Source organism: Schistocerca americana, chromosome 7 (assembly GCF_021461395.2).
Source record: "Schistocerca americana isolate TAMUIC-IGC-003095 chromosome 7, iqSchAmer2.1, whole genome shotgun sequence".
NCBI lineage: Eukaryota > Metazoa > Arthropoda > Insecta > Orthoptera > Acrididae > Schistocerca > Schistocerca americana.
The window spans coordinates 592,660,347-592,670,029 of record NC_060125.1 but is presented as its reverse complement, the minus strand read 5'-3'; the positions used below and the strand labels follow the sequence as shown (position 1 = coordinate 592,670,029).

The window sequence follows — 9,683 nt, the reverse complement described above, 5'->3', positions numbered from 1 at the left end:
GCTTGACATTCGAGTAACGAAAATGTATTGTGAAGTGGTTTTCCAAGTTTGATAATGCCGTTGAAGTGCAACGTCAATGGAGACAGGAGTTTGAAACAGAACTACCAACCTGCTTACCAATTAAACGTGTCACTGTCAAGTTTTAATTGCATAGGACGATTTGCGATATCCACAAAGGAAGATCAGGAAGACAGCATACAGCTACAAGTCCTGCTTCGGCGGCTCTCGTGTTGGAAACGTTTGTTAATTTTTCACAAAAGTCTGCTACGCAATGTGCATATGAAGTGGGGGTTAGCAGTACTAGTCCAGAATGAGATTTTTCACTCTGTAGCGGAGTGTGCGCTGATATGAAACTTCCTGGCAGATTAAAACTGTGTGCCGGACCGAGACTCGAACTCGGGACCTTTGCCTTTCACGGGCAAGTGCTCTACCAACTGAGCTACCCAAGCACGACTCACGCCCCGTCCTCACAGCTTCACTTCTGCCAGTGCCTCGTCTCCTACCTTCCAAACTTTACAGAAGCTCTCCTGCGAACATTGCAGAACTAGCACTCCTGAAAGAAAGAATATTGCGGAGACATGGTTTAGCCAGAGCCTGGCAGAAGTGAAGCTGTGAGGATGGGGCGTGAGTCGTGCTTGGGTAGCTCAGTTGGTAGAGCACTTGCCTGAGAAAGGCAAAGGTCCCGAGTTCGTGTCTTGGTGTGACACACAGTTTTAATCTGCCAGGAAGTTTCATAGCAGTACCAATGTACGAAGAATTCTGAAATCTGCAAAGTGGAAAGTTTACATTCCACGATTACTGCACGCGATTAATGATGACGATCCTGATCGCCGAATGCAGTATTGCGAAGGGCATCAGCAAATGGTGATTAATGAGGAACAATTTGTGTCGAAGAAGAGTGGAGTGACAAGGCACAATTTAAATTTAATGGAACCGTGAAACGGCATAACAGTTTGTACTGGGCACCGGTAAATCCGCATGTTTATGTGGATAAAACAGTCTATCTACCAGGGGTTCACGTGTGGTGTGGACTATCATCTAGAGGCGTAGCAGGACCCTTTTTCTTTTATGCTACTGTCACTGGAAGAGGGTACCTGAAAATGTTATGCAACTCAATTTTGCCGGGTATACGTGCGCTTTATGGAGCTGATGAAGTGGTCTTCTACCAACAGGTCGGTGCGCCACCACACTACCACCTAGCTGTACGAGCTTTCCTAGATGACAATTTTCCGGGGCATTGGATTGGACGAAGAGGGCCCATTGAGTTCCCTTCACGGTCGCCAGATCTAACACCTATGGACTTGTGGGAAACTGTGAAAGATAACGTCTATTGACACAAGCAACGCATGCAGGAGGAACTTCGTCAGGGGATTACAGCGACATGTGCAGCGGTTTCCACTGACGTAGTTGCCGCGACCGCTCATCGTTCTGTTACTGCGTATAGCCGCCAGCGGTGAACATTTTGAACATTTAAAGTAACCATGTGCTAAACTAAAGGTTATACAACATGTGCGATCAATTATTATATGTAAAATAAACACATAAGTAATACTTTTCCTTTCTTACAGTGAGTATACATTTTTCTGGCGGTCTCGATATTTTGGGATTTTCCGCAAAGCTCGATAGCAACTCTGTTTTCAAATCATCCTTATATCATAATTAGGCAGATTTTTTTTTTTGATCAGAGTAAACCATTTGATCAACAATTACATAAAAAGTCTTAGTTTTTACCTTAGACCTTATTTCGGGCGCGATTTTACATCATCCTTACCCGTATCTTCCACGCCGTACTCTGACAGCTTACATACGACTGCAGTGCTATGTACTCTGGCCAGAAAGTTTCGCTTTTGTTCTGAAGCTGCCAGACTTGTGCGATGCCGCTACTCTTCTCTAAAAATCTTGCGTACAAGTACATTAATACCGTGCTTCCAAAAATTAGGTCACTATTCTGAAACTCCAAACAAACAAAAGCCATTATTACTTAATTTTGCAGGGCGCATGTACTAAAATTATGACGTTGCAGGATTTGTCTTTGTTCTTGATAGCAGAAGTATTTGTTCATTAACACGCGTACATATAAGAATTTCAAATTCTTAGCAGAAATATTGGCAACTGTCATCGGTTGATGGCTAAACGTTCGTCCGCTTATGATACTTCCATTTTACCGTTAAAAAATACTTTCTCAAATGCGACTGTGATTCACGTACAGAATAGGGTTTCAGACTCTTGCTACAATTCATAATAAAAAAACTAACATTCCACTCATTCTGCATTTTCACTTTTCTCCCCCACTCGAGATACAACGTGAATTCTATTGTAGTTGCTTCCAACGTTACGAATTTCCAGAATATAAGATAAAAACACGAACCTCATTCTACAAAAATCACGAAGTTAACAATATATAATTATCACAGATAATTCTGTACAAGGAGTAAACAGCTAATTTACGCAACGGAGAGGTCATCTGAATAAAATTACTTCTATGGTACGTAGACTACAATAAATTGTTGTTCCTTCTCCATTGCTAATGAAATCTAAAAAGGCGCTTAGGTTAAATATTTATGAATAATTAAAATTTTCCCATACCAAGCGTTATGGTCTTCAAAATTTGAGTTGCAGAGATGTAATCAGCTTGAAATTATCCTTTCCATTTGTCGTTGGATCTGATCAAATTTCGGGGAATTTTAGATTCGTGAGCAAAATCATTTCAACCTGGATTACAGTACATTGTGATTTTAGTGTGACCAAACGATCTTGCACAATGATTTATCAAAATAGGTGTAATCTCATGCATCTGTACGACCACTCCAATTTAAGTAGATCGAAGTTTTTCCACATATCATCAAATTAATGACCACAGTTCCGTCATCTACTTCTGAGTTTACAGCTATGTCTACATAACTACTCTGCAGTTCACAGTTAGGTGTCTAGCAGAGGATTCATTGAATCACCTTCAAACTATCTCTCTGCCGTTCCACTCTCGAACAGTGTCCGGGAAAAACGAATACTTAAAACTTTCCAAGCGAGCTCTGATTTCTCTTACTTCATTACAATGATCATTTCTCCCTATGTAGGCGAGCACCAACTTAGCTGGGGACTGAAATTTCATGAGAAGATCATGCCGCAACGAAAAACGCCTTTGTTTTAATGATTTCCAGGTCAACTCGCCTGTTATATTCGTGACACTGTCTCTCCTATTTCGCGATAACGCAAAACGAGCTACCATTCTTTGAACACTTTCAGCGTACACCGTCAATTTAATCTGCTGCGGATTCCACACCGCGTAGCAGAAGGATTGACAAGTGTGATGTAGGTAGTCTCTTTAGCAGACCTGTTGCATCTTCTAAATGTTGTGCCAATAAAGCGCAGTCATTGGTTCACTTAACCCACAACATTATCTATGTCATCGTTCTGGTTTAAGTTAGTAGTAAGTGTAATCCCTTAGATCTCATAACTAATGAGGAGGTTGTTGTTGTTGTGGTCTTCAGTCCTGAGACTGGTTTGATGCAGCTCTCCATGCTACTCTATCCTGTGCAAGCTTCTTCATCTCCCAGTACCTACTGCAGCCTACATCCTTCTGAATCTGCTTAGTGTATTCATCTCTTGGTCTTCCTCTACGATTTTTACCCTCCACTCTGCCCTCCAATACTAAATTGGTGATTCCTCGATGTCTCAGAACATGTCCAACCAAACGATCCCTTCTTCTAGTCAAATTGTGCCACAAACTCCTCTTCTCCCCAATTCTATTCACTACCTCCTCATTAGTTATGTGATCTACCCATCTAATCTTCAGCACTCTTCTGTAGCACCACATTTCGAAAGCTTCTATTCTCTTCTTGTCTAAACTATTTATCGTCCACGTTTCACTTCCATACATGGCTACACTCCATACAAATACTTTCAGAAATGACTTCCTGACACTTAAATCTATACTCGATGTTAATAAATATTTCTTCTTCAGAAACGCTTTCCTTGCCATTGCCAGTCTACATTTTATATCCTCTCTACTCCGACCATCATAAGTTATTTTGCTCCCCAAATAGCAAAACTCCTTTAATACTTTAAGTGTCTCATTTCCTAATCTAATTCCCTCAGCATCACCCGACTTAATTCGAGGTATTGAATAGAATTGGGGAAAAGAGGAGTTTGTGGCACAACTTAACTCGAAGAAGGGATCGGTTGGTAGTACATGTTCTGAGGCATCAAGAGATCACAAATTTAGCATTGGAGGGCAGCGTGGAGGGTAAAAATCGTAGAGGGAGACCAAGAGATGAATACACTAAGCAGATTCAGAAGGATGTAGACTGCAGCACGTACTGGGAAACGAAGCAGCTTGCACAGGATATAGTAGCATGGAGAGCTGCATCAAACCAGTCTCAGGACTGAAGAACACAACAACAAAAATATTTGATTCTCGATGGATTTTACAAAGCACGAATGTATTCTCATTTCTGAAAGAGTTTTGATTATTATCTACGACTTTGATTGCGCCAAAAGAGGAAAATCCCAGCCTGTTTTGTTTGAGTGGCGTTATCTGTTGTGTCAGCACATATGCGGCACACAGCCGGGGAACGAATTAGCGCGGCTAACAGATGGCACAGATGCTTCGTCTTCGTTCTCTCCACCTGCACGACTTGCAGTAATGGACGCGGTGTACAACTAGAGTACCGTCTGCAAAACCTACTTTTCGATTGCGCAAGAACATGTAACATAGTTTGCAATAAGCTAGTATCTTGTCAGTTCGACATAATATAGAGGTGCAGAGGAATTTTAACACCCTCGAAACAAATATCACATATACCGAGTTCATTTGTTTGAGTTGTTTCTAAAATAATGTTACTTTGCACTTGTAACATTAAACCTGTGGAAGTGTTTCGATGCACTACTACGTCTGAAATTGCTGTGCTGTTCGGCTGATGTTTCGTTATGTCCGCTAAAGCTTCGTAACCGTTTATCGCAAATTCGTGGTTGGATCCTTTGTAAACGGCCGACCTCCTTTCCTACTCTCCACCAATATGCGCACCAAAGTGCGCTTGTCACCTAACGACCTCGCCGTCTACCGGACGTTAAAATATAATCACATTTCTTCTTTAAGTCATGTTCCGATTGCAGATGTTCATCGGGAAATGAGAACGGGTACTCGCTTGGCGAGATCTTGACTACCCGACACCAACACGCTACATGTATCAACAGCTGGACCTAGTGTCAAAGGCACAAGGAGAGTTCTGTCGCCTCCTACCCACAATAGGGCAAGAGAAACCAAACTACATCTACATGATTACTCTGCAGTTCACTGTTAAGTTCCTGTCAGAGGGTTCACCGAACCACATTTAAGCTATTTTTCTACCGTTCCACTTTTGAACGGCGTGCGGGAAAAACGAACATTTAAACCTTTCCGTATGAGCTCTGATTTTTCTTACTTTATTGTGATAATCATTTCTGCCTATTTAGATGGGTACCAACAAAACATTTTCAAGCTCTGAGGAGAGAGTTGGAAACTGAAATTTCGTGGGAGGATCCTGCCACAACGAAAAACGCCTTTGTTTTAACGATTGCTATTTCGATTCGCGTATCATACCCGTGGCACTCTCTCCCCTGTTTCGCGACAGTACGAAACGAGCTGCCATTCTTTGAACTTTTTCGATGTGCTCCGTCCCTGCTACCCGATGCGGATCCCACGCTGCTCGGCAATACTCCAGAAGACAAGCGTAGTGTTTGGTAGACCTGTGGCACTTCGTAAGTGTTCTGCCAATAATTTGCAGCCTTTGGTTTGCTTTCCCCACAACGTTATCTACGTGATCGTTTCAATTTAAGTTATTTGTAACTGCAATAGCTAAGTATTTAGTTCAATTTACAGCCTTTAGATTTGTGTGACTTATCGTGTAACCGGAATTTAACAGATTTCTTTAGCACTCACGTGGATGATTTCATGTTTTCATTATTTAGAGTCAGTAGCCAGTTTCCGCGCTAGCATACATCTTGTTTAAATCATTTTGCAATTAGTTTTGACCATTTGATGGGTTGACAAGACTGCAAATGACAGCATCATCTGCAAACAATCTAAGAGGGCTGCTCAGACTGTCTCCTAAATAGTGTATGTAGTTCAGGAACAGCAGACGGCCTATAACACTTCTTTGGAAAACGACAGGTATCACTTCTATTTTACTGGATGATTTTTCGTCATATACCACGAATTGTAACCTTCCTGACTGCAAATCACAAATCCTGTCGCGTAACTGAGACGATACTCCATAGGCATGCGGTCTGACAAGAAGTCTTTTCTGAGAAACGATGTTAAAAGCCCTCTGGAAATCTAAAAATACGAAGTCAATTTGACACCCCATGTCGATAGCACTCATTACATCGTGAGAATAAAGAGCTAGTTGTGTTTCACGTGAACGATGTTTTCTGAATCCGTTCTGACTAACCGGCCGCGGTGGTCGAGCGGTTCTAGGCGCTTCAGTCCGGAACCGCGCGACTTCTACGGTCGCAGGTTCGAATCTTGCCTCGGGCATGGATTTGTGTGCTGTCCTTAGGTTAGTTCGGTTTAAGTAGTTCTAAGTTCTAGGGGACAGATGACCTCAGATGTTAAGTCCCATAGTGCTCAGAGCCATTTGAACCATTCGTTCTATTTGTCAATAAACCTCTTTCTTCGAGGTAAGTAATAATGTTCGAACACAGCATATGTTCCAAAATCCTACTGCAAATCAACGTTGGTGATATGGATCTGCAATTCAATGGATTACTTTCTTTTTTGGGTATTGGTGGGACTTGTGCAACTTACCAGTCTGTGGATACGGAACTTCCTACGAGCGAGCGGTCGTGTGTGATTGCTAAGTATGGAGCTCTTGTGTCAGCGTACTCTGAAAGAAACCTGATTCGTGTACAATTTGGTTAGCATGCTTTGCGTTCATTAAGTGACTTGAGCAACTTCGCTACACCGACGACATCTACTAAGTTACTCATGTTGGCAGTTGTAGGATGTTTGACATTAGAGCGGATTATTACAACCGTGGTTACTCGCGGTCAACAACAGGATGGGCTGTGCAATGTGTCCACGGTTGATACTATAGCAATGTGTAGTAGCCTAATAACCTGTTATCAGTGTTATTCTACGTGTAACTAATGTTCATAGCGTGTTTTAGCGGCAGAACGCATGTCTTGTACCTTAATTCATATACAGGTTTAGAGTGCAGTATTACGGTAATTCGCCTCCATCTCTTCTGTGGCATCCGCCGAGAGGTCGGATATAGACTTGTCTTCTGTGGGCTCGTGTCTATTTATAGTTTATGTTTTGGGTATTACCAGGATAATACGCCAAATACGTGTGCTAAACCCTCAGTATCAAACGTATTGCAACCCTGGGCAAGCCACTGTGGGGGCTGTCGTATGAATTCCATATTATCATACATACACTGGTTAAATGCTCAGCATTCAGGAAAAGTAAGCACATTGCAGAAAATACCGTTCTTGTGCAACACAACTAGTTCTTTATTCTCATGAAGAAATGGGTGCTATCGACAGGGGATCTCAAATTGATAGCATATTTTTAGATAGGTTTTTGACACCGTGCCTCAGAAGAGAATTCTAATCCAATTGCGTACCTATGGAGTACCGTCTCAATTGTGCGAGTGGCTTCGTGATTTTCTGTGAGAAAGGTCACGTTTCGAAGTAATCGGGGGAAAGTGATACAGTAAAACATAAGCAATATCTGGCATTCCCCAAGCTAGTGTTATAGGTCCTTTGTTGTTCCTAATCTACATAAACGATTTAAGAGACAATGTGAGTAGCGCTCTTAGATTGTGTGCACATGAAGTACTCATTTACCGTCCAGTAAAGTCATCAGAAGATCAAAACCAATTGCAAAGTGCTTTAGAGAAGGAATTTGTATGGTGTGGAAAGTGGCAATTGACCCTAAATAATGAAAAGTGTGAGGTCACCCTCACGAGTACCTGCTAAAAGGAATTCGTTACTTTTCGGTTGCACGATAAATGACACAAATCTGAAGGCCGTGAATTCAAGTAAATACTTAGGGGGTACAATTACGAACAACTTAAGCTAGAACTATCACATAGACAATGTTGTGGGGAAGGCGAACCAAAGACTGTGATTTACTGATACATCATTTAGAAGGTGCAATAGAAGCCTACATCTCACTTGTCCGTTCTGTGCTAGAGTACTGCTGTGCGGTGTGGACATCGAAAAATTTCGAAGGGCAGCTCGTTTTTTACTGTCGCGAAATTGGGGGAGAGTGTGTTATGGGTAAGATACACGAACCACTGGTGGCAATCATTAAAACGAAGGCATTATTTGTTCCGGCGAGATTTTTTCACGGAATTTAAATCACCAACTTTCTCCTCCGAACGCAAAAACATCTTGTTGACGCCCACCTACATAAGGAGATTATCGCAATGAAACAAGAGGAATCAGAACTCTCACGGCAAGATTTTCGTCTTCTTGCGCTGTTCGAGAATGGAACGGCAGAGAAATAGTGTGAAAGTGGTTCGATGTACCCTCTGCCGGGTGCTTAGTTGCCAGTTGCATGGTAGTCACGTGAATATAGACGTAGATTACAATGAGAATCATTTCCGATGAAATTAAGCCCACATCGACTCACTGGTTTTAATCTGTAGATCAACTTACTAGGAGCTGCGAGAAAGCCGCGTTTCTTCTCGTTCGCCTACGGTAGCCGTTAAAAACTGGTTTTAGAATTGAAAAACCCGTCAAATACTAAATCCGTTATAATAATAAATGAAAAGCACCAGTTTGCTTTTGTTCTACAATATTACTTTTATTGCTAACCGGTTCTCGGCTTACAAGGCCATCTTCAGACATTTACTTGTAAGCCGAAAACCGGTTAGCAATAAAAGTAATATTGTAGAACAAAAGCAAACTGGTGCTTTTCATTTATTATTATAATGTTGTTATACCAAGAACTGACGGAAGATTCTGTTAATATGACTAAATCCGTTCTATAATCGTGTTCTTAGTGGCAAAGAATCTCAAAGCTAAAGATACCAATTGCGAAATTTGTACTGTATACTTACGGAATCTCGTCGTCACCGTCTTCCTTACAAGGCACAGCCTACTGCCTTTACCCAACTGTTTTTCTACTGCGCTTGTAGTTCAGGATCTAGGTGAATTCTACGACTTGTCATTCTCATGAGGTCTCCAATTTTCATGATACTTTTGAATCTTTTTAGTGCTGAAAATATATAATTCTGTTCAGATATCTTCATTTATACATAACTATGTCTCTTCACGTGCAGCCCTTCGTCCTCCCGAGGCGGAATTCTATTGTATTTTTTCTTAATTCTTTGGTAACGCTGTTTTCGCTTCCGTAGGGCAAGACAGGAGCCGCCATCACTTCATAAATTTCTTTGTGATCTCTTATTGTAGTTTATGGCTCATTACTCTGCTGACTGTACCACTGGGAATTTGAAATCTGTTATTTTCAATATTGGAGTCAAAATCAAAACGTAAATTGCAACCCAAGTGAGAGAGTCGAGATACTTGTTCTGAAACTGAATTATCTAAAACAGTTTTTGATCTGACTGTATATTTCCGTTGGATTGCCAATACTTTCGTTTTATTACCATGAATTTTAAATTGCTTGCATATTTCTTTCAGCTGGTATACTGATCATTGTACGTCTTTCTCATTCTTGTGAACATCAGCAAACA

At 41.4% G+C, this 9,683-nt stretch overlaps 1 non-coding gene across 1 annotated transcript; it reads right to left on the bottom strand.

Moving 5' to 3' along the window:
* Nucleotides 1-375: 375 nt before the first annotated feature.
* On the bottom strand, nt 376-450 carry Trnas-uga. Its single transcript has one exon. It is a non-coding gene; the product is annotated as a tRNA-Ser (tRNA).
* Nucleotides 451-9,683: the final 9,233 nt, after the last annotated feature.